A 23,251-nucleotide genomic window follows, 5' to 3' on the forward strand; every position below is an offset into this window, starting at 1 on the left:
GAGGGGACAGCAGGAGAAGAAAGGAAGTTGATGAGGCGCGGAAAGCGTCTATCAAAGAGATGAAGGTTGGCCTGAGGGCCTTGGACCAAGACGGTCCCATTAGAGTAGATATTAATGATGACCTTAGAGGATAGGAAGGAGGGCAGGAGGGCGTCCCAACGGGTACCACCATTAATGGGAGAAGAGGAGAAAGGAGAGAGAACAGAGACCATATGAGGGGTCCATAGATCTGGTGAAGGAATGACAAAGAGGATGTCGGTGAGAGTTTCCTTGGAGGAGGCACCGATGTAGGTATCGGCGATAGGGAGGCCTGGGTTGGAGACCAGGATGTACTTTTTAAACTTTTTCCTACCAGACTTAGTGAGGAGAGCAGGATAGTCAATAGAGAAGCAGTTTAAAAGATAGGGGAGACAGAGAGCACCATAGAGTAGGTGGGAGAGGAGGGGGTTCCAAGGGTAGACAGAGAAGACAGCGAGAGGCAAGGGAGCAGGAGAGTGGGTCAAGACGACGGCACTCAGGAGGCGAGCGCCGGAAAGGCACAAGACATTCTAAGACAGAAAGAAGAAATACCTAAATTTGAGAATCCTAAAGAGGGAGAAAAGGCCTAGGTTTCACAATGCAGTACTTAAGGCAGGCGGTTTATGCAAGTAGAATAGCAGAGGTTAACAGCTAGTGAGCGGAAGGAGGGGTGAGCAGGAGGTCAGAAGGGAGAGGGCTGGCGTCCCCAGCGGACACCTGCAGACACCAACAAGGGAGCCACCAGTAGGAGCCACCCTTTGCCTGGGGCCCTTAGCCGGGGGGCTGCCCTGGGAAGGATAGCTATAAGGGGAGGAGAGGCCAATCAGGGGGGGTGGGGGTGTGGGCGGGTATGGGAGGCGGGCGGGACGGAGGAAACAGGAGCGGGAGGAGGGAGGCAGGGACACGGGAAACAATGGAGCAGAAAACACTGGCAAAGTAAAAATAACAGAAACACACCATTCGGGGGCAGCTCAGAGGAGCAAGAAACACTGCTGCACTTACCCTGCTCAGCTGGCGTGGAAAATGCAATTTCAAATACAAGGAAGGGAAACACCTGTGTGTGTAGGTTTGAATCGTTGAGATTCACTGCCTTATGGTAACTCGTTGCAAAGTTGATACACATGTTGGAATACAAGACTTATGATTTAGTGATTGATTTGTGTAGTGTGTTCAGAGGTATGCCTATACACCTCAACATGTGTGACCCTGGTGGTAACATTGCTCATTGCATTAAACACGAACAGAGATGTGTGTGGTCTCTATACCACACTTTTGAATCTTTGTATGGCCAAATACAATGATTACCATCAAGTCAGATACACATATTGCCTATTAATGGCATGCAGAGCTTGTTATAAGGAGAAAATATATTGACACTGAATACCTGCATGGCCAATTTCCATAAAGGGCAATCTGCTAGATCCATTACCTCATGGTGAAATTCAAAGGTAGTTTCTGGTCTAATGTGTGATGAACTACTGCCAGGGTCATATCTTAGCTGTGGGTGATAAAATATTCCCCAAACGGCAACGGGGGGCAGCGATACAGCTTCGATGGCTTGGCCACAGAGTAGTAATCTGCATCTGAAGTAACCAATTACTAAGAGCGTTTATGATAGTCAATAAAGCCAATAATGTTGACAAACTGGTGCCCACTGTTGCCATTTAACTTAACTCCTTCTTTGTAACTCATATCGCAAACATATGCAGAAGAAGCATAGCTTCTCCGCTGTGTCCCACGCCGGATCGGAGATGTTCTGCCGATATTGTCATGTTGCTGTCTTGTACAATGCAGACGTTTAAATGTTTCCATTATAAATGCAGAACAACAAAGGGCAGACTGTATAGAGATGTGGGCATAGGCGCCAGGACAGGCAGAGTATCTAACCTGACATGGGAAAGCCTGAAGAGTTACAGAAAGGGGACTACATTCCAACACGGTTTTTAGTATCGTTAAATAGTACCATGTAACGCCCAGGCATTTCATTCAACAGCACTTTGCATTCTGGTACTTGTAGTTTTGCTTTTCCCCATAAAGTTTGACTCATGAACATTCAAATGAAAAGTGCTACTATTGGCTTATAACTTTGCAGCTACTTTCCATCCCCTGCGCAGTCCAGACTGCCTGCAAAAGAGGGGGGGGGGCACGGACGGGAGAGGCACACACAAACGCGCACACGATGTTTTTTTTGCAATGGAGGCGACCCATCACAAAGGCCCCCTGTAATGCTAAGAAAATGTTTCCTCTGATAGTGCTAGAAAGGCGACGGAGCAAGCACATTTAATTTGAAGGAAGGAGGGGTCTCGGGCTTCAACAAGTGGGGTAGGGGCTGAGGTTGAGCCCCAGTCTGCCTGGTGGCAATGGGTGATGTCATGCGTCATGCTCTCAGTCATGTGGCATGTCATACTGAAATGCAGTAACATGCCACATGACTGTCGGCAGAGCATACCCACACATTTCCAAAAACAGAGAAGCGACATGCGAATGATCATGGAGAATCCGACAAAAATGCAATGGACGGGTGCCCCTCCCCGCCGACCCCCATAGCTACACACCTGGGTATGGCAGCAGAGTTCATTATTTACTGTGTGAGACGTGTGTGGCCCAGTGATGAATTGCAAAGCAGAGTCTAGCAGTGATGTGGGGGCTATATGGGTTCTTTGATAGGGCATGGCAGTGTGGATCCTGCAACGGTGTGTGCAAGCATAAACCAGCAGCGATAAGATGTGTGCTAGTGACAGTGTGTTCACCAGAGTTCACTGTAACAGTATGAGACGTGTTTGTGCCCAGCTTTTTAGTGTGCAGTTCAGAGCCATTAGTGCGCGGAAGAACAGGTTCTTGCGCACAGCAAACGTCAGCAATGCGTCTATATGCACCACATGCCAGGGACCCACAGGGCTGGAACCCAACCAATAACTTGTGGGGCCCGTCCCAGGGACGTCATTTCACGAAAATACTACGGGTAGCGGAAGTGACATCACATGATCTCTGACCTCCCGATGCCATCACAGGAAGTGATGTCATTTGATGCCGCTCCCAACAGTAATTACAGGACGTGATGTTATTTGACCCACCCCACTATTTGGTCACTATTCCATCTGAATGGATGCGTGGTGTTGATGGATTCCAACGAAGATGCCTAAAGGCGCTAAGACCTCAAGTAAAGCCGAGCGTAGGCCTCAGGGGAGCAGCCATGGTGCACACTATTTCCAGAACCTAGGTTCTCTAAACCTGCACGGCCAAAAAGTTAACCTTGCATTGCAAAACCATAACCAATGGGGTGCTATGAGCTGTGGCCCACTGCAACTATCAAGTAGCGGTCACTGCCAACACATACTCCGCATCATAGAACACTACTGCCAAGGAGGGCAGACTCAGACGGACCCAGAGCGCAATATGACAATGCCTGAAGTGCAGGCCCAAAATGCCAGCGTAAACCCATTTTTTGGTCAAAGTGGGCCAATTTGATGGGTTTCTTAGTTGTGAAGCTAGTAGTTTTTACCAGTGTTACTGAACGAATATTTCTTATAATGCATGATTTGCAACACGGTTTTACCAAAACACTCCTCTTTGGATACTATTCAAACAGTCTGTCACAAAACGAATTCATTGCCACTTGGGGCCACTTTTTCCATTGGCGTCTGACCCAATCTTATGCCGCAGTCCGACCCTGAATGCGCGAGCGGATTCTACACAGAATACACCACAAACCCAACTAGTGCGAGAACACGGAGCAAAGCCAACCAGGATGAGGTGGTCCAATATCTAGCTGAGCAGCGCCCCAACATTCGCGCTCATTACAGTAACTGCATCTCAGGAACGAAATAATAGCTCAAAACGTGACTATTATAACAGCCACATCCCAGCTCCAACCCTGCACCCCAGTTAATACCTCGCCCCCACATGACCAGAGAGGCCGGATGAATCCAGGTCACTGGGGTGCCACTTTTCCACACATGGACCAACTTCTACAAACTACTCGTCTCGGCTGCTTAGACAATTTTTTCCGAATGTATATATTTTAACAACTACGTATCTCACCCTATCATGAAGGTATCCCCCACTTCCCACGCCCACTAGGGAGTCTAAATACACAACCCCCACTGTTGTGATGCCGACTCGCGGCCTGCGCGCGGGGGCTGGCGTTACGCGGGTAGGCCGCGCGGCCTGTGGCGCAGCTCCAGCGGGAGCTGGCAATAACCCACACCCACGCTGGATAACGGTTTGCCCGGAACTGCCTCCCGAACGCGGGGGCGGGGCTTTTATTAAGGACGCCCTGCGTCACCGCGTAGCGGGACGCAGGGCGGAACATAACATTCCTCCTTTATTATAAAACAAAACAAAACACATAACTCTAACAGCCGAACACCGGCCAAGTCCAGCATAAACGCTCAGTCTTCAACACTCAGCCACCTTGCCATTGGGGTTCATGGCACTATTGCACCAGTTGCCACACATAGTCACTTAGCTTGGCTGGCGGTCTCGTCGTTGTTCTCAGTGGGTATCGTCCTTCGCGGGGGTCCTTCCCCCTTGCTTCAGACTCGGTTCCATCGTCGCTGTTCGGGTCCTCGAGGCCAGGTTCATCCACCGGTTCCCAGCTTCCATCCCGCGCTCCATCCTCCTCAGGGATGGCCTCCGGCTCTTCTTCGCTGGGTGGATTGTCCATGCCTTCCCGATGGCATTCCTTATCAGTCCATAGTGTACGGGGTATGGCTTTGAACCATGACGCATTTCTCGTCACTTGGCGGTTTCCTCGTGTCACAGTGACCATGGTTCCATGCCGGTTGCTGACGGTCCATGGAAGTTCCTCGTACCTTGTGTCAAGTTTTGACTTGGAAGGGTTACGTAGCATGATAACCTGGTCACCCACTTGATGATGGGACGGCCTCGCTCTCCGCTTGCCACTCATGTGTTCGTTGGCATCCCTCCTCCTTCTCTCGGTGCGTTCCTCGTTCACCGTGTCCGGGGTTCTGCTTGGGTGATGCGGGATCGAGGATCTGATGACGGTGCCGAACATGAGGTCCGCAGGCGGTATGCCGGTTGTACTGTGAGGCGTGACCCGGTAATTTCGGAGGAATCGGAAGAGGTCAACCTTCCAGGGGCTGGCGTTAGCCTTAGACACTCGGAGTACCTTATTGATAGTCCGCATAAATCGTTCTACGTCCCCATTTGCCTGGGGGTGTCTTGGAGTGATGTGGTGATATTTCACATTGAGATCTTGTAGGTACTTTTTGAAATCCTCTCCCGTAAACGGCGGGCCATTGTCGCTTTTGATTGAAATGGGTAGTCCATGGGTTGCGAACATTTTCTCTAGGGCCGGAATGACCACTTCAGCTGCTGTGGACTCAACTATCTCAACTTCCGGGTAGCGGGAGTGGTCATCGACGGCCACCAGCAAGTGGAGGCCCTCCCGGAGCTTGCAAAAGTCAATGCTGATGGCCTCCCAGCGAGAGCGGCCCCGTTCTGCCGATATGATGGGTTCCGGGTCTGGCGGCCCCCCTGTTATCTGACAGGCTAGTCACGTGGTGATGAGTGTCTCGACCCGCTCCTCGATCTGGGGAAACCATACTCGGTGCCGAATGCGGGCTTTCGTCCTTACCAGTCCTTGGTGTCCCTCATGTGCTAGGGCCACTATTCTGTCCTGTAGTTTGAGAGGGATCACGATGCGGTTTCCTCGAAGTAACAGTCCACCTTCCGTGACTGACAAGTCTTGCCGCACTGTGAATAGGCCTGACAAAAACCCCTTTGCTTCCGCTGTTCTGTTGTGTGTATGTCTCATGAAAGTCTTCCAGTCACCGGACAGGATGGCATCTTTCACCAAGTCGCAACACGGGTCCTGGTGCGTTTCCGCCTCGATTTCCTCGATGCTCACCGCTCTGGGCCTCATTGCTCGCACCACTTGGCATATGTGTTCCTCTGTTTCTGCCGCTACTTGGATCTCTTGTTGAGTGGCCTCTCGCGGATGCCTGGATAGAAAATCCGCCGGGTTCCCGCTGCCTGGTTGGTAGACGAGGTTGAAGTCATATTGCTGGAGGTGCAGTAACCACTTGGTTATTCGTGCCGGAGGGTGTGCTGAGGTTCCCATGAAGATTGGTAGAAGGGGCTTGTGGTCCGTGATCGTCGTGAAGTGACGTCCATATAGGTAGAGGTGAAAATGCCGGCACCCCCACAGCACGGCGATGGCCTCCTTTTCGATGTGTGAGTACCTTTGTTCGGTCTCGGTGAGGGCTCTCGATGCATACGCGATCGGTCTTTTCTCCCCTTCCCTCGTGACTTGCATTAGGATGGCTCCGAGCCCCACGGGGCTGGCATCTACGAATAGTTCTGTGGGCAGTTCAGTATTGTAGTAGGCCATCTTGGTGTCAGCTGAGAGGGAGTCCTTGATGCTTTCGAACGAGTCCTGGCATGTTGGCCCCCATTCCCACTTGACGTTGGCTTTCGTGAGTTCCCGCAGCGGCTCAGATAGTGTGGCCAGGTTTCGGATGAACCTCCCGCAGTAGGTGGCCATGCCTAGAAAACTGCGCACTTCCGTGGGTGTCATCGGAGGGCTAGCCGCCTGGATGTCTGCGACCTTCTGCGGGTCCGGGGAGATGCCTGTGCTGCCAAACTTGTATCCGAAGAACGTGATCTCCGCTTTGAGGAATTCACACTTTTCCCGATGTATTGTGAGCCCAACCTCTTGTAGTCGGCCCAGTAGGGCGTGAAGCCTCTTGATGTGTGTCTCTTTGTCGGGGGCGTGAATCAGAATATCATCGCTCACGTTGAGGACACCAGGGATGCCCCGGATGACCTCCTGGATGGTCTGCTGGAACACCTCCGCAGCTGATGATATTCCGAAACTTAGGCGTTTGTATCTCCGCAGCCCCAGATGCGTAGAGAATGTTGTTATGTATCGAGAGTCTCTGTGGAGTTTGAGTTGATGATACCCCGCCTTTAGGTCAATCTTTGAAAATATCTTCGACCCTGTGAGGTCAGCCACAATCTCGTCGATTGTTGGGGTTATGTGGCGTTCCCTTTTAATGGCGGTGTTGGGGAGGCGCATGTCTATGCAGATCCGCACCTTTCCAGGCTGCTTGGGCTTCCGTGTGACTACCATTGGGGAGACCCACGGTGTGGGCCCTGTGACCTCCTCAATGATACCCGCTTCTTCCAGTGCCTTGAGTTCCTGCTCCACTTGTTCTCTCATGTGGAACGGCGTTCTCCGGTGCCGGACGGCTTTCGGCTGCACAGTCTCATCAATATGCAGTTTGATGGTTTTGCCTCTTAGACAGCCTATGCCTTCTTGCAGGTCAGGGTATTGGTTAAGCATCTGCTCGATCTCCATTTCTTCGTTGACATGGCAGATGAATTGGACCACTCCCAAGTCCTCCGCTGCGTCCCCACTCAGGAGGCTCTCAACACCTGCCTTCACAACATAGACTTTGGACCATAGTCTGTTTTCCCCGTGTTCCAGCGTGGTGCGGAACCTGCCAATTACCGGCAGGGGCTTTCGACAGCCGTATGCATAGAGCAGAGTGTTGGTGCTTTTCAGCTCTGGTGGAGGACTTAGAGTCAGGAAGATGCTCTCAGGCATTACGTTCACCGAAGCGCCTGTGTCGATGGTCATCTGAACGCACTGATTTTGGATGGTGACCATGCATTTGCGCCTTCGGGTGGCTTTTCCTCGAGGTCCACGGTCCTGGCATAGTGCAGACACCAGGTACACCTTCCTTCCTTTCCTGTCTGTGTCCTTGGAGGGGGCCTGCAGCATTGCCGAGACATCGTCCCCTTCATCCTCCGTGGAAGAGCTGGCCACTGCGACCCTTCTGGCACTGGCTTGCTTCTTTTTCTTGGTCGCGATCTTCTCCGGCTGGTTTTGCTGAGGCTGTATGGGGGTGTCCGTTGATCGGCATACCTTCGCGTAATGGTCCTTCCGGCCACATGCCCCACACGTGGTGCCTTGAGCAGGACAGTTGCGACGGCCATGTCGTGGGCCACCGCACCAACCACACTCCGTGGGTCCCGGAATACGCGGTTGCCACCTGTTTTGTCCGTATCCGCCACTGTTGTCGTCTCTCGAGGATTGTTTGTTGGCGATGCGGGCCACCATAGCCGTGTTGAGAGCAGGTTGCAGCCTGTGTAGCGTGGCCTCCATATTGGCCGCTCTGGTGTGTGCCAGTTCCCTCTGACGTCCTAGTTCAAGGATACGCTGTAGGGGGATACCCCTCTCGCTGAGTATCAGGCGCCTCAGTTTTTCCGAATGAATCCCGTTGATGATCTGCCTCCTGATTTCCCTCTCCACATTTGTGAATTCACAGGACATGGCTAACTTCCTCAGGCGGGTGTGGTACGCATCAAGGGTTTCTTCCGCTGTCTGTAATGTGGTGCAGAAGAGAAACGTCTCATAGTCTGGGTTTAATTGAGGGAGGAAGTGATCGGTGAGGGCGTCTTTCGCGCTTCGGTACCCATCCAGGCCATCATCAACGTTCAGCGAATTGAAAATGCGCAGTACCTCATCACCCACACTGAGTAGCAGGTGTGCCTTCAGTTTCCTGGGCGCAGTGATCTCTTTGCACTCCATCGCCATCTCGAACTTCTGGATCCATAGCTGCCATCTGGGTCCGCATGACGACGGATCCGTGAATGGGTCAAACGGTTGGACCAGTGTCGACGAAGTGCCTTGAGTTCGAGGTGGAGGCGGCGTCATGGACAGGTTTGCCGCAATTCTGGACGGCGTGGAGGGCCCAGGCGTGGATGTGCCGGCCGCCATGCTGGCGTGTACCTGATCCGTGTTGTCGTAGGTGTCTCCGACGGCCACCAATGCTGTGCTGCGTCGTCTGCCTGCCTTGGAGGTGCCGCCGTGCCCAGGCGCCGTGTTGCAACTCCTGGCCTGGCACTCCCCACACTCTGTGGTGCTGCTCTCCTGTGTTGGATGGGAAGAGCTGTGGTCTTGGAGGCAGAGCGCATGAATAGATGAGAGAAAGAGAAAAAAAAAAATTTTTTTTTTTTTTTTTTTGGGGTGGGGGGTCACGTGTGTGATGGCACCCCCACCGGGTGTCCAAAAATTAAGCCGCGATGGCTGTATGTCGTTGTGGTGCCTTCAGAGCACCGAGCTTATTGTGGAGCTCGTCTCTCCTCGTCGCCATTGTTGTGATGCCGACTCGCGGCCTGCGCGCGGGGGCTGGCGTTACGCGGGTAGGCCGCGCGGCCTGTGGCGCAGCTCCAGCGGGAGCTGGCAATAACCCACACCCACGCTGGATAACGGTTTGCCCGGAACTGCCTCCCGAACGCGGGGGCGGGGCTTTTATTAAGGACGCCCTGCGTCACCGCGTAGCGGGACGCAGGGCGGAACATAACACCCACCCACACCCTGCTCGTCAACCATCTTGAAGGTTTCATGGCACCCACTGTAGTGCTTTTGCTTTGCAGAGTGCAAGCCTTCTACGGGACTGAAGGCGTAAGTAAGTTAATGGAAAAGGTCACAGGGGTCTACAACATTTGCCTCTCCAAATGTTTTGGATTATAACGGCCATCGGCCTACGCCACCATAGTCAATGGAGAGGGATCATGGGAGTTGTAGTCCAAAAAGCACACTGGCCCATTCTTCTTAAGCTACAACTTTGGGGCCAGAAAGTAAATACAACACTACATCAAACAGAAAACAGAACGTGTAATGAGTTCCACATCCCAAAATATGAAAGGCGATTACCCCAGATTAGTTGTACCCCAACTTGTGTACCCGAACTTGTGTAGCTTGAAGTGCTTCAAGTAGCTAAACCATGTATCTGCAGAGGGCACCGGCGTACCCTGCACCCAAAGGACACACAGGAGAAAACAAACACATACGCTCGACCCAGTAACACAAGGGAAAAGCCAAAGAGACCGGAATGCATGATTGCACTCCCACCATGACCCTGCATACAGAAAGACACAATTTGGCTAGAACTGGGAGCTGGTTTAGAGAAAATGTTTAAAGTGGAAAAGCACCCTTACCTCTGCAGCTGCCAAAACATTCTTCGTATTCTGAACGCTTCTCGCCTGGCACGCTGCAGCCCTTTTAGCAGGGGTCAAGTACTCAAAATTAAAGTTGGGGGGGGGGGGGGCGGTGGGGTGGCCTCATCAACAAACGCAATGGGATGTGACATCGCCTGAAATTAGCATACCAAGTCCAAATATTTACATTTCATTAAATTGGCTTTGCATAACCACCCAAATGGCACAGGACGAATGGCATTTTCCTTTCTTAAAATCAACAGACACACAAAACCAAGAGAGCATATTTTCTTCTAATAGTGTTTTTGAAAACGTTGAAAGGTGTGCATGTTTTAAACTACAAGAATCTTTGCAGTACCGAAATGGGACATTTCACCTTTAGTTGTTTGCTGCTTTTCATCCGGTTGTATAGTGCATTGGTCAAGTGTCCGGCCTGCAAACCTGAGCACCGTGGTCTAGCCCGATTCCCGCGTTCAATGTTTCTCATTTTAGCTGGGGGGGGGGGCTGAGTCCACCCTCTGAAAAAAGTGGGTGGACTCCGTCCACCCGCATGTACCCTCGACTTAAGCCCTGCCTTTTAGAAGGAAAGGGAAGCCATTGGCACAAGTTCAGACAATGGGGTTCGTTTGCACTATCAGATTCCTAAGGGGAAGACAGAGGAGGAGAGTTAGCGGGGCGGGCGTTATGCAACTGTGCTAAGGTAGCAGTACGGGAGCAGACATTTCCCCACCCACCTGGAACAGTTAGAGACAAACTGCGCCATTTGAAATCACTCTTCTTCAGATAGAACTGAATAAGCTCGGGGGTTTACAGACTCCCCTGAATTATTACATCTCAGCAACAGTCACGCTGCACGCAACCTGCTGAACTACCTTTGCGGCTTTCTACTCTAGGGCGGTTCACTAATTTTTAAGGAATTCAATTTGGGACGTGCTGAACCCTCTTCGCCAGATCCTGTGTTGAGGAAGAGAAATGCGTTAACTGGTACCTGAGCCCCCCCACACCCCACACTACTGAATCAACCTCCCATGGGGATGCATGGGCAAACAGTGTTTTGCTGTCTGTGGTCTCCAGCTTTACTCTATGGGAGCAGCACCTTCATAGACCCTCTCACTGTGCAGGCCTGGGGACCCCGGAAGAACAGTCCTAATCCCAGGTTTAGGCTGCAGTTCCAGCCTGGCTCTATCAGTGTAGGTCTCCAACTTTACCCTATGGGAGTACTACCTTCAGATATCCTCTCACTGTACAGGCCTGGGGACCCCAGGAGAGCAGTGCTAATTCAGCCTGGCTCTATCAGTGAAGGTCTCCAGCTTTACCCTATGGGAGCACCACCTTCACACACCCTCTCACTGTACAGGCCTGGAGACCCCAGGAGAGCAGTCCTAATTCAGCCTGGCTCTATCAGTGAAGGTCTCCAGCTTTACCCTATGGGATCACCACCTTTACACACCCTCTCACTGTGCAGGCCTGGGGACCCCAGGAGAGCAGTCCTAATTCAGCCTGGCTCTATCAGTGTAGGTCTCCAGCTTTACCCTATGGGATCACCACCTTCACACACCCTCTCACTGTGCAGGCCTGGGGACCCCAGGAGAGCAGTCCTAATTCAGCCTGGCTCTATCAGTGTAGGTCTCCAGCTTTACCCTATGGGATCACCACCTTTACACACCCTCTCACTGTGCAGGCCTGGGGACCCCAGGAGAGCAGTCCTAATTCCAGGTTTAGGCTGCAGATCCAGCCTGGCTCTATCAGTGTAGGTATATCAGTTTAGACTCTGCCCATGTCCTCCTTGACCATCTGATCAGTACCCGCTCCTGCCCACGACCGGGAGCCCTGCTGTTGTGTTATATTGCCTGAAGGGTGGCCCAGTGGAGGTGGTCAGTCCATCCGGTATCCATACTCTGGCTCGTGCCATGGCTAGAGGGATCAAGGGTTCCAAATCCACTACTGGAGGGATGTATGTTACTCTGGCTGGGGAAACAGGGGCACGGCTAGGGCAGGATCCCCTTCACATGAGCTGCCAGTCTGGGTAACTCCCATCCCTTGCTACAGGGTGCAGGATGAGGCAAGGCTGAGACAGGAACATCTTTACTCGGGCAACCTTCTAGAACATGAAGTAACCGAGGACCCGGAGGCTCAAGAGCCGGGTGAATAGCGCCAAGGTCTCCATAGCACCCAACACCATCTCAACCCGCTTAATAGAGGAATTTGCTAAGCCCTTTTCACCTCTGATGGCGACTACTTCGCTTCCTATTAAAATGCAATGGTTTGATGTAACTCCCCATCCAAAAGGCACTGCACTCTCATAAAAACGTACACATTGAAGCCCAATCTTACCTGAGAAAGCCTTCATGCCCACCCAACTACCCCACCTATAGAACAGGGAACTTAATGGCGTGGCCACTCCATGGATGGCATCAGGGGCTTTTCAATGAAAGGGGCCTCAGGGGGCCACCAGCAACTCCTTCCATGATGGCAGTCAGCAGTATTGTAATACGCAATGGACTTTTTTCTACATTATTTTCATTCTGGGCCTTTAAATATGTGCTTTGGAAATGAAGCTTATAACATAATCGCTGCAAAGCTCAATTAAAGCAAAGGAAAACACCCAGGCCTTAATAGCCGCTGATTTGCACGAGATGGCCAGAAACACTATGATGTGGATAAACCGGTGTGAAATGACAACAAGGTGATAATCAGTGGGCATTAAGTGTTTCAGCTCTCTGCTGGTTGGCTGTCTCCTTATAATTGGCCACTATTAACCCCCGGCTGTATTTGTCTCCATTATAATGCATGCCCCCATGGGTGCCCCAGGCTGTTTTCCGCTCTGAGCAAGGGGGGGCCCAATCATCATTTTGAAATGGGCCCCTGCACTTCTTCAGCCAGGCCTGGGGCCTTCTTCGGGGCTAAGGGTCTGAGGCCCGAGCATAGAGCCCTCCGTTCCCTGGGGCACAGGCACCTATATTTTAATGGGTGACCACGATTATTTTAGGTGTTGCATCATGCTGCAATGCCTCAAAACGATCAAAAACAAAGGGAATTAGGGTGCACTACATAAAACAGCAGACGATATAAACGCGCATATATGGTTTTGCATTGATTTTTAAAGTGTATTTATTAGTTTTGGAAGCTTCTGATAATGCCCTCCATACCCCATCCTTCCCCCACTTTGCCAGGTAGCATTCAGCGCACCTGTTTCTCATTCTCCTTAGCTAGCGTGCACCCCAAGAATGCTGGGTTCTGCATCCAGGCGTTCACTGTATTATTTCTTATTTACGATCCAGGTGTAAATCAATGGGTCAAAAATACACACTAAAAGGATGAACCAGCCATTATGTAAGGTGGCACGGTCTTTCATATGCGGCTGAGCCATTTTATTTAGCCTTTCATCGACCCCAAGTTGAAAACAGTGCTGCTGATTAGGATAATATAAAGCCCTGTTCTGTATAGCACAGCAATCCCACAGGGCTGCCACAGCAAGTGTTTTATGAAAACAAGTTATTGTTGTTAAGACGGATTTCTGAACTCTGTCCTGGTGGCGCAGAAGTTCAGAAGGCCAACCTAATTACTTGGAACAGGGTAACCTCTGGACGAGCCAGACCAATCAAGGTAGCGATCGCGGCGGTCAAGACTAGGTCTCAAGAGGGGTGAGGGTGACTGAAAGCCCGCAATGAGCACACAAAGCAAGATCACTTACAAACTACTCCAAACAGTTGTTATATCAAAAATATATACACATTTATTTTAAGGCCTTTAAAACAATGACCGTAGCGAGAAAATCACAATATCACAATATTAAACCAACACATACCATATCAACACAATATATATACAAATACGACAGTCGCAAGCGTTATATGCACGAAATGTGTAGTCCACCTAAAAGGGAAGGAAAACAGGCAGTGCGAGATAATGCTTAGACCCAGTTCACCTTCAGAGGCACCTAACTAGATGGAAGTCCAAGCCCTGCGAAGAGTGGAGCCTTGTGCTCAAAAGTACCTGCACACGCTGGTGCCAACGGGCAAAAGGGGAGTCTCTTCTAAGGAAATCAGGCAGTTCAGTTCAGTGCACAAATGAAGGAGAACAAGTTCCGCGACTCAAGCGCAGCCTCCACTGTGGGCAGAAGCAGAGCGCGAGTACGGACAAGGGTGCTGTTTTACACAGCGGGGAAAAGCAATGGGCTCCTGCAGGAGGGCTACCAGATCCTAGCTATACTACTCACCGGTCCCTGATGCAAGCAGGCCCAGGCTTCTCCGCGTCAGTTTCAGCAGCTGGCAGGTTCAGAAGAGCAGGGAACACCTCGTCGTCGTGTTGAGTAAAAAGACGTCCCAATCGAAGAAACCTGCACAGTTTTGTCACCACAGCAGGGCAACGGAGCGGCCGTGTGTATCTGAGCCAAATGTACACTACTCACTTCCGACCTGGGAACGCCAAGTGTACGAAGCGTGTGAGAGTGACAAGGACTCGAAATACAACACAACCTGGCGGCGGTTACAGAGCAAGACTCCCGTGTAAGCTGGTCAGTCAGCTGGATGACCCAGAGACGCTTCCGAAGGCTTACTGGCAGGAGATGGTGAAGGTGCCGAGAATAGCTGTTCCCACTATTCCAAAGGGTCGAAGTACCAGTACAGGCCTTCTGGTTCGATCAAAGGTGAAAAGGGTTTCACAAGGAGACAGCAGTGCAGAGGAGAAGTCCTTCAGCGGGTCACCAGCGATTCCTCGGTCCAGCCTCTTGGTTGCAGGATAGTTGGCTCCTGTATTCCTTCGTTCGTGAGAACTCAGGAGATCGACATGGTAGTGGTGTTTCCAGCCCCCTCTTATCCACGGTTCCCTTCGCGCCAAAACGGAGGGGACCCAATGGGAGATCCGCTCATCAACACACACACCATTCGTGGACCAATCACGGACCATGGTGGTCCCAGGTATTCACACCACCCTAGACTCTCTGGCACCCAGGATGTGTATTGGGACCAGACATCCCAGCCCACACCCTGGAGGCGCACAAAAGACATGTAGAAGCCCGCGAAAGCCTCTGTGTTTCGCGGGAAAGTACATGCCCAAATAAGGAATGCCCTGGGTCGGCTCGACCTGGGGAAGGTGAAGGGAGCAAGACGGTCAGCGGACAGGACAAAGGAGCCTCGTGGTCTGGCCATTTTGGGAGCCAGGCCACCATTTTGGGTTAAGCGCAGAAAACGTGCTTAGAACGCCAAAAGGAGCTCAAAATACAAAGAAACGATCGCTGCCACCATTCCCGTCCCTGAATTACTTGCACCGATCAAATACAATCCTAAACGAGTATCTAGGGCCTGTAGAAGGCTAAAGACCCAAGAGAGCTGTAACTTAGCTTACAGTGCCCTCTTGTGTCATGTTGCACTAAAGCCGCAACATGATAAAAGAAACTACGGGAAACAGCGTTCCCCGGTACTGACTGTCTTAAGGGCATGTCAGTTTCCCCATAAGAAAGGAGCGAAAGCCCAGAGGAGTGCGGCAGAAGGCTGCACTTCTCTGGCAAAGTCAAGAACAAGGTGAAAAACAACAGCAAAAAGTTTAGGGGTTGCCACATGGAAGGAAAATTACCTACAATTACGAAATCTTTCCTAACACTCGCCCCTCCCAGACTATGGACAGGGGGAACTAATCCACCCCTGGATGAGTCTCTTGTTCAGGTCGGTTAAACATTCTGGACAACCCATCAGCATTGCTATGTTGGACACCTGGCCTATGCTCAATAGTGAAGTCGAAGCCTTGTAGACTTATGGACCACCTAAGCAACTTTGGATTCTCCCCCTTCATGTTCATTAGCCACTTTAACGGCTTATGGTCAGTTTGCACAGTGAAGTGGGTCCCATAGAGGTAGGGCCTCAGCTTCCTTAGGGCCCACACAACAGAGAAACATTCTTTCTCTACCGTGGACCATCTGAGCTCTCTGTCCTTAAGCTGGCGACTAATAAAACCGATAGGGTGTTCCTTACCCTTCTCATCTACTTGTGATAGTACAGCTCCTATCCCAGTGTCAGAGGCGTCCGTCTGCACGATAAAAGGTCTTTGATAATCAGGGGCCCTGAGGACAGGGGCCTGGCACAAGGAGTCTTTTAAGCCATTGAAGGCCTTCTCACACTCGTCGGTCCAAGTTACCTTCTTGGGTTTCTTCGGAGTTGTGAGGGCAGTCAGAGGGGCAGCTATGGTGCCATAGTCTGCCACAAAATTGCGGTAATACCCCGTGAGTCCTAAGAAGGCTCTCACTTGGGTTTGCGTAGTGGGGGTAGGCCAGTCTTGTACTGCTTGTACCTTACTGGGTAGAGGCTGTCTCCTCCCTCCACCTACTTCATGTCCAAGGTAAACCACTGAGCCTTGTCCATTTTGGTGAGGGGCCACTCGGACACCCTCAAAAGAGCTATCTGAAGGACTGCTTTGGAACAGGTCGGGGAGAGGTTCAGACTCCTCTTCCTCAACGTCTGAAGCCAGTAGCAGTGCTGCGATTTCGACTCTTGGGACGAAAGCCTTCAGCCTATTCACGTGAAACACTTTTGGAGCCTGTCCAGGCCTTCCAAGGTCCACTGAATAGTTAACCTCACCCAGGGGCTCCACCACTGGGTAAGGGCCTGACCATTTGTCCTGTAAAGCTCGAGGCCTTATGGAATTCATGATCAGGACTTGCTGACCAAGTGTAAAGTTGATGAGGGAAGCTTTCTGGTCGTACCAATGTTTCACCAGCACTTGCCCTGCCTTCAATTTATCACTAGCCAAGCCCATCAGAAGTACCATCCGTTTTCTGAGCCCTAGCACATAATCAACTACTTTGGTAGTAACAGGGGGAGTGGGCATCTCCCATCCCTCCTTGACGATGGCTAAGGGTCCCCGTACGGGATGACCGAACAGAAGTTCGAAGGGGCTGAAGCCAACACCCTCCTGTGGTACCTCTCGGTAGGCAAACAGTAAGCATGAAACAAGAAGATCCCATTTTCTTCTCTGAGGCTCCTCCAGAGCCCCAATCATGCTCTTTAACGTCCTGTTGAAACGCCCCCCCAGACCATTGGTCTGGGGGTTGTATGCAGAAGAGAAACTGTAGGTGACCCCACATTCTTTCCACATAGCCTGCCTATACTTTGACATAAAGTTGCTGCCATGATCCGACACAACTTCTTTAGGGAAGCCAACCCTAGTAAATATGCCGAGTAAAGCTTCTGCAACTGACTTGGCAGTTACAGTTTTTAATGGGATGGCCTCAGGATATCTGGTTGCATGGTCGACCAGCACCAGGATAAACCTATTGCCCGAGGATGTTTGCGGGTCAAGGGGACCAACGATGTCGATCCCTACCCTTTCAAATGGTACCCCCACAACTGGGAGCGGTACCAACGGAGCTTGGATTGTCGCGCCAACCTTACCAGACAACTGGCAGGAGGCACAACTCCTGCAGTGACTTTCTACTTGCACCCCCATCTTGGGCCAGTAGAAGTGCATGGATAACCTTTGCTTGGTCCTCTTCATACCAAGGTGACCAGCAAGGGGAACTTCATGCGCCAACTGCAGGAGGAAGGGCCTAACAGCAAGGGGAACCACCAACCTCCTATGGTCTCCTTCTGTAGACTCTGTGGGCTCACTATACAGGAGTCCACCTTCCCAATAAATCCTATGCGTCCCAGGAGGTTCACCCTCAAGCTGGGAGCAGGCTTGTCTCCTTAGGCCTTCCAGAGATGGGCACTCACGTTAGCCTTTACTGAATTCGTCCCTATCAGGACCTCCTTCAACTAACAAGTCTTTTAGTTCAGGATGATCGTTGGGGTCGAATACTTCAGGCATCGCCACCTCCTCGTCAGGCCCGGGCGATTGACCAACTTCCTCCACCGCAGTGGTAGGCGAGCTCGGGGGAATATTCTCTTTCCCTCGTCTTGACTTGTCGACTCCTTTCGCCTTGGGTTTCCCCTTCGGCTGGGGCAGCGTATTGGTCTTGGCCAATGCTGCCCGTGCTTGAGACCGTGTGTAGGGTCTTTCGGCAGTGTCTCCTACGAGCCCTAAAGCTCTGAGATCATTACCTAACAAGACCTTTCCCGGGACGTTTCTCTGAATGCTCACTGGAATCCTGACTGCTGTACCATTTAAAGTAAGATTTACAGGTATTACTGGAAACATACGGAGGGGGCCGTCAGCCAACTTAGTGGGCATCAGAGTAGCTCTGGCAACTTCCTCTGAGTCTACCAAGGTAGAATCCACTACAGTGCAACTGCACCCACTATCCCTAAGAGCTGGAGTATCTACTCCATTGATCAGCACACTGTCTTTAAAGTAGTGCTTGGTATTATCCGGAATCCTAGCATAAGCCTCTGCGACTTTATGCTCCCAGGAACCCAGGGACACTAAAACTACCTCAGCCTCTATCCCGCTGGGAAATGAGTCTGAGGAGAAGGATGCTCCTGTAATCTCTTCTTCCTCGTAGGAGGAGAAGGCCAGATTAGCGGAGTGGACCCCCAAAGGTCTAACCTTACAACGGGGATCCCCCTTCACGTGGTCAGTTGCTCCACAAGCAAAACAAGATCCATTGGGTCTGTTTACATAGGGAGGCTTATTGTAACCAGAGTTTTGTTTCGGAGGCTGACCTCCACTACCCTGTGAGTTCTCTTGTGTCCTACCCTTATTTTTCTTTTTGTGGCCCTTATGGGAAGAAGATTTAGCAGATTCTCCACCCTCCATATCTTTGGACTTTTTCCCTTCCTCCTGCTTACCAGGATGAGTTTTGTCCTTATGGGACACTCGATGTGACACCCATAAGTCTGCTGCAATGGCCAGCTTCTTAGGATCTATCTCCTTCGAATCGGCCAAATGCTGCTTAAGCTCCGGGGAAGAAGATGCAAAAATGTGTTCCAGCATGACAAGATTTATCATGCCTTCGAAGGTAGAAACCTTATAACCTTCGACCCAGCCAGTTAAGTTTTTCAAGGATTCAGTGACATAAGATACCCAAGTACCACCTTCCTTTTTCTTATACTCTCTGAAACGTTTCAAATATTGGGCCGGAGTCTTCCCAAACTTTAAACTGAGAGTTTGCTTTAACATTGCGAAATCAGCTCGCTCAGCCTTCGACATTTCCATAATGGCACTACAGCCAGAATGGGGCAGTCTGCTGAGTAACCAGGCAATCTTATCAGCATTGTCAACTTGTTGAACTTCGCATGCATACTCAAACGCATTCAGCCAGTCCATAATGTCATTCCTTTCTTCATACACACTGTGCAGATCTTTCGGAAACCGTGGATGAGAGGAAGCCTCAGACCCATGTCCAGGACCCTTGGACCCATTTGCAACCTCAAGCTTGGCCAGTTCCAACTGGTGATCCCTGTCTTTCTGTTTTTCTGCCGGTTCGATTTTTAGTTTGGCTATGCTGAATTCAAGCTCCTGCTGCCTAAACCGCAGCTCTTGCTTCTTGAATTCAAGCATAGCCACCCCATCAGCACTGGCAGAGGAAACATTAGACATCTCGTCCTCCCTGTCCTCGTGGTCGCGATGGATCAGTGCGGCGGCAGAACCGTCGGTTCTACCAGTGAGAGCAGCCCCACCACCTTCCGCACTGTCCTCAGAAGTTATAGCGTCAAGCTGTGCTTCTTGCCACGCCACGATTCTTTGGATCATTTCCAATTTCGTGCCTTGAGAGGAAACACCTCTCTCCGCACACATCTTCTTCAATGTTTCTAATTTGAAAGCATTTAAAGTTAACAAGGTATTTGTTTCCATACTGTTAGATAGGACTATGGCCTTTTTAAAGTTATACTACAACAATTCACTACGTGTCCTGGTTGGAATAACCTGAAATGCCTTAGTTCGTGCGCAACACGGGATACCTTCAGTCGTATCCCACCGCTGTACACCAATTTGTTAAGACGGATTTCTGAACTCTGTCCTGGTGGCGCAGAAGTTCAGAAGGCCAACCTAATTACTTGGAACAGGGTAACCTCTGGACGAGCCAGACCAATCAAGGTAGCGATCGCGGCGGTCAAGACTAGGTCTCAAGAGGGGTGAGGGTGACTGAAAGCCCGCAATGAGCACACAAAGCAAGATCACTTACAAACTACTCCAAACAGTTGTTATATCAAAAATATATACACATTTATTTTAAGGCCTTTAAAACAATGACCTTAGCGAGAAAATCACAATATCACAATATTAAACCAACACATACCATATCCACACAAAATATATACAAATACGACGGTCGCAAGCGTTATATGCACGAAATGTGTAGTCCACCTAAAAGGGAAGGAAAACAGGCAGTGCGAGATAATGCTTAGACCCAGTTCACCTTCAGAGGCACCTAACTAGATGGAAGTCCGAGCCCTGCGAAGAGTGGAGCCTTGTGCTCAAAAGTACCTGCACACGCTGGTGCCAACGGGCAAAAGGGGAGTCTCTTCTAAGGAAATCAGGCAGGTCAGTTCAGTGCACAAATGAAGGAGAACAAGTTCCGCGACTCAAGCGCAGCCTCCACTGTGGGCAGAAGCAGAGCGCGAGTACGGACAAGGGTGCTGTTTTACACAGCGGGGAAAAGCAATGGGCTCCTGCAGGAGGGCGACCAGATCCTAGCTATACTACTCACCGGTCCCCGATGCAAGCAGGCCCAGGCTTCTCCGCGTCAGTTTCAGCAGCTGGAAGGTTCAGAAGAGCAGGGAACGCCTCGTCGTCGTGTTGAGTAAAAAGACGTCCCAATCGAAGAAACCTGCACAGTTTTGTCACCACAGCAGGGCAACGGAGCGGCCATGTGTATCTCAGCCAAATGTACACTACTCACTTCCGACCTGGGAACGCCAAGTGTACGAAGCGTGTGAGAGTGACAAGGACTCGAAATACAACACAACCTGGCGGCGGTTACAGAGCAAGACTCCCGTGTAAGCTGGTCAGTCAGCTGGATGGCCCAGAGACGCTTCCGAAGGCTTACTGGCAGGAGATGGTGAAGGTGCCGAGAATAGCTGTTCCCGCTATTCCAAAGGGTCGAAGTACCAGTACAGGCCTTCTGGTTCGATCAAAGGTGAAAAGGGTTTCACAAGGCGACAGCAGTGCAGAGGAGAAGTCCTTCAGCGGGTCACCAGCGATTCCTCGGTCCAGCCTCTTGGTTGCAGGATACTTGGCTCCTGTATTCCTTCGTTCGTGAGAACTCAGGAGATCGACATGGTAGTGGTGTTTCCAGCCCCCTCTTATCCACGGTTCCCTTCGCGCCAAAACGGAGGGGACCCAATGGGAGATCCGCTCATCAACACACACACCATTCGTGGACCAATCACGGACCACGGTGGTCCCAGGCATTCACACCACCCTAGACTCTCTGGCACCCAGGATGTGTATTGGGACCAGACATCCCAGCCCACACCCTGGAGGCGCACAAAAGACATGTAGAAGCCCGCGAAAGCCTCTGTGTTTCGCGGGAAAGTACATGCCCAAATAAGGAATGCCCTGGGTCGGCTCGACCTGGGGAAGGTGAGGGGAGCAAGACGGTCAGCGGACAGGACAAAGGAGCCTCGTGGTCTGGCCATTTTGGGAGCCAGGCCACCATTTTGGGTTAAGCGCAGAAACCATGCTTAGAACGCCAAAAGGAGCATAAAATACAAAGAAACGATCGCTGCCACCATTCCCGTCCCTGAATTACTTGCACCGATCAAATACAATCCTAAACGAGTATCTAGGGCCTGTAGAAGGCTAGAGACCCAAGAGAGCTGTAACTTAGCTTACAGTGCCCTCTTGTGTCATGTTGCACTAAAGCCGCAACATGATAAAAGAAACTACGGGAAACAGCGTTCCCCGGTACTGACTGTCTTAAGGGCATGTCAGTTTCCCCATAAGAAAGGAGCGAAAGCCCAGAGGAGTGCGGCAGAAGGCTGCACTTCTCTGGCAAAGTCAAGAACAAGGTGAAAAACAACAGCAAAAAGATTAGGGGTTGCCACATGGAAGGAAAATTACCTACAATTACGAAATCTTTCCTAACAATTGTTATATGATTTTAGGGGTGGGGGTTGTGCGCTGATTGTTTATCAGTTGCTGGGTGGATCCTCCAGAACTGGACTTGAACCCCTGCTTCCTCACTTGAAGAAAGTGTGGGAGCTAGGGCACACCTTTTCTTTTCCTAGTGCGTCTTTCTCTTCGGGGCCATCAGGTTGGAAGAGTTTAGAAAGGATGATCTGCCCGGTAGGAACCTCTGTTGCGGGGCTTGGGTGGAGGGCAGGGGGCTCTGTATGTGCTCCCAGTTTTCTGTGGCGCAGGTTAGCCCTAGAAAAGAAGGTGTGTGCATTCATCATCATACCCAGTGAAATCCTCTGGGTCAGACCGGGCACCTGACCGGGCACATGACCAACAGTGGCAGTTACTTTACCCTGCCTGAGCCAGTCAGCAGGTGGCACACAAACTCACCCAGCAGAGAGCCTGGACCCAAGGCAACAAAAGAGAACCGCAGCAGGGCGCTCCTGCCACTTGTCTCCAATGGTTACAGGCATGGCCGGCCTTAGGGGCAGCAGCGCCCTGGGTGAATTGGCACCCCCCCCCTCGCTCGAGCCCCTGTTCACCAAGGGGCATGGCGGAGGGGGGGGCGGGCCAGTATGTGTCACTTTTTTTTGCTCTTTTTTTTTTAACCTCCTCACTCCGGCGAGGAGGTAATATGAATAGGGCGCATCAGCACCCTATTGTTATTAGATGAACTGCGCCGCCGCGGCTGCATTTAATAATAATGTGGCTCCTGCCACACCTTCTGCCAGTACGCCGGCTCGAGAGAGCCCTTGAAAGACTCCCCCGAGCTGGTGTGGTGGGGGGCAAATGGCGCCTTTTGTTATTAAAACATATTGGCCCTCATTACGACCCTGGCGGAATTCGGAAAACGATGGCGGAAATGCAATACCGCCATCGAATAGCGCTCGGTGCGACTATGACCCGTCACCGCAAAGTACGATGCCATTAGCGACACCGTAGTGAACGCCAACGCTAACTGCACCAAGCACGCGCGCGCGCGCCATGCCAAACCGTAAACACCACCATGGCGCAACGGTACGCCAATTCCGACCCCAGCGGACATGTACCTAACGCCATTAAGCATGGCGGAATGCACCATTCCGCCATGGTGAGAAGTACGGCATCGCGAATCAACCGTAAACGGCCCCACTGACTGCCCGTACACCGCTCCCTGCCCACAAAGTACAACTCCCCGTAGGTGCAACGAAGCCACAATGCAACCAGTGAAATGCACAAGTCACCCATGCATGCCAACGAACAAATGAACCTCAAGAGGGGCCAATGG

The sequence above is a fragment of the Ambystoma mexicanum genome, chromosome 1p (assembly GCF_040938575.1).
Source record: "Ambystoma mexicanum isolate Mex_15411 chromosome 1p, UKY_AmexF1_1, whole genome shotgun sequence".
NCBI classification, from domain to species: domain Eukaryota; kingdom Metazoa; phylum Chordata; class Amphibia; order Caudata; family Ambystomatidae; genus Ambystoma; species Ambystoma mexicanum.